Genomic DNA, 2,700 nt, shown 5'->3' with positions numbered 1-2,700 from the left:
GAGAGGTCCCCCTTGCTTTCTGAACTGCTGAGAGATCCTAGGTGTGGCTGACTCCAATCCTAGTTCAAGACTTGCTCAGTGCTTTCTGTCTAAAGGATTTGGCAGCACTAAATCATTGATTAATTTAACATCCTAAAGTGCTTTAGGATGCTTTGCCACAATTATAACAGAGACATAACTATAGATCTGATCTGGCAGCAGTCCTACTACACTTGCTATAGGGAGTTTACATCCATTCACAGATGTGCTCAGAGGGAGATGTTGGCACAGACACCTGTGGGGGTCCAGGAGAGTTTGAGGGGCCTCACTTAGGAATGCTGTTGTAGAAATGCTGTTGTAGAGTCGTAAGATGATTGACTTTAGTCATCAGTCCGTCTCCATCCTGGACTTAGTCCAAGACAGTAATTATGGGAATTTTTCACAAGTCCAGCAATTAGGATATGATTCAGGCAAATCACATCCCAAGGCTCTCAGAGTATTGTTTCTTTCCTTAGCAACAATAGTTTGTGGTATGGACAGTGTTTCTGATAAGCTCAAAGGGAGCTTGACCACCTGAGGCATTACTAAAGCCAAAGGCCCAACAAGGGCTCCTGAATGGTCCCAGAATGGGAATGGGAGCTGGTGTTCCCACCCTGTGGTGATGAGCACCTGGCAGAACTGCTGCAAGTGTGGAGGTGACAGAGGGCTGGGTGCTTGTGCACAGCTTAACTGGGGGTCCTGCCAAGGTGCAAATGTTTCAGGGGGATACGGGTCTGGGCGGTCATTTGGCAACTCCCATGTCCCACCCTTAACATCTCCTCCGTCTCCATCCCTGCAGGGTTGGCACCAATGTCTTCACCCGCCTGAAAAAGCAGAAAGAGTGAGGGTGACAGGATTGGAGTTCCCAGGCCAGCAGCAGTGCCAGGGACGCACTTCGTCCTCCTGCCCCACCACCTGCTTCTGCCAATAAAGCTTTGCTGCAAACACACACTGTCTCCTGTCTTGTCACAGACCAGCCCCCCTATTCCCCTGTCCCCACCACAGCACTCCCTTGCCTCACTTGTCACTATCGCCAAGGCCAGTGTGTTTCCACTGCCATGACCCTCCGTGGCTCAGGCTCCTCTGTCTCAGCCCAATCCTCCCAGTGTTCTCCTTTGCCGCTGACTGCGAGATCACAGCCCTCTGCAAAGGGCTGAGGGCACACCAGGCTGCTCCCAGGCCCTCCTCAGCAGGAGACATGTAACTGTCAACACCCCCTTAAAAAAGGACTGGGACGGAACCCCAGTGAGCTCAGCCCTCCCACAGCCCAGCAAAAGGCTCTGTTCCAACACTGCTCAGGCCACTGCTGAGCAGCCCCCAAGCCCAGCCAAATCATCAGGGTCTGCAAATAGCCAAATGTGTCTCCTCTGCAAGGGGCACAGACAGAGCTGGCAAGACCAGGGGCTCTCCCATGACAGACAAGAGCCACCTGTGCACCCCCAGCACAACAAGAAGGCATCCAGTGCTGAGCACAGAGATGCTGAGGCAGCAACACTGGGGGTCTGCAAGTCCTGGGCACAGCAGAGGAGCTGGAGAGTGATGCCGGCTCGATGGCACAGGTCTCTATGGCAGGAGCTGTCCCAAATCCTCCATCTCTTCCCCAGCTGAAGACCCCTTTGGGATGTTATCACCTCCTTACCTTATAGTCATGGGGGATGACGGGAGAGACCTGTCGGCAAGTGAGCACCACCTTCTGCCCCGGGAGCTCATAGACCATTCAGGCCCGGGGTTACAGGGCGTGGTAAAAGGCATAGTGGCCACAGTAGTCCCAGTTCCAGCTCTGTAGAGTGCTGGGTCTCTCCACAGACAAGACCTGCTGGTAAACTGTCTGCCCCTTAGAATGCAGGCACACGGTGAACTGGAGAGGAGAGGAACACACGTAGGGAATGAGATGAGCCCAATGACAGATGTCCCGATGGCCCAGGCTGCTGCAGTGCCACTGACTCCCCCTGAATACCCTGCTGTACCTACCTGGTTGGCAATGACTGTTTCATAGTTATAAATGCCAGGATTCATCTGCCAGCAACAGAACTTGCTCCCAAAACACTATCTGTCTAAAAACAGGAGAAAAAAAGTGTATGAAACTTTCCACATGTTATTTGCTGCCCTAAATAATCCTAAATCCGTATCTGAGAGAACTATGGCTTATTTGGGTCCGTCCAGTCTGTTGCTCTTCAGTTGCAAGAGAAGAATTGACTGCAGATTCCTCAGGTGTGGTGGGTGGGAAGAGCTGGTGGTGCCATATCTGGAAGGGAGCTGAGCACTGGAGAGCCATTGTATGGATTCTTTGTGCCTCATGGACAGTTGTCAGACCAAAGCTTTCTGGTGGTGATGGACAGGCAGACAAGTGTGCTGACTGAAGGAAGGAGTGACTTTGTGTGTGGGAGGGTGATGAACCACTTCATCATCGGTTGTATGGGCGCTGAAAGAAAAATGGAGCTGCACACACACAGAGTCCCATTTTGGGACTTGTCCACCCATCCTTTTCAGCGTTCCCCTTTTATTCATATTCTCTGGTAAACAGGACCTGGTGTTTTTCTTTAGTTAGCTGGAATTCCCAGGATCATCCTAAACCTGTGCCCCGATCCCACACATTCACACTGGCATCAGGTGGTGGCTGTGTTCAGCCACCAGAGAACAGCACACACTCCCATGCAGACCATTCCAAGTGGTTTTCCATGT

The sequence above is a fragment of the Lepidothrix coronata genome, unplaced genomic scaffold, assembly GCF_001604755.1.
Source record: "Lepidothrix coronata isolate B3197 unplaced genomic scaffold, Lepidothrix_coronata-1.0 Scaffold72, whole genome shotgun sequence".
NCBI classification, from domain to species: domain Eukaryota; kingdom Metazoa; phylum Chordata; class Aves; order Passeriformes; family Pipridae; genus Lepidothrix; species Lepidothrix coronata.
The sequence above is the reverse complement of the archived record's forward strand: the minus strand, read 5'-3'. Positions refer to the sequence as shown.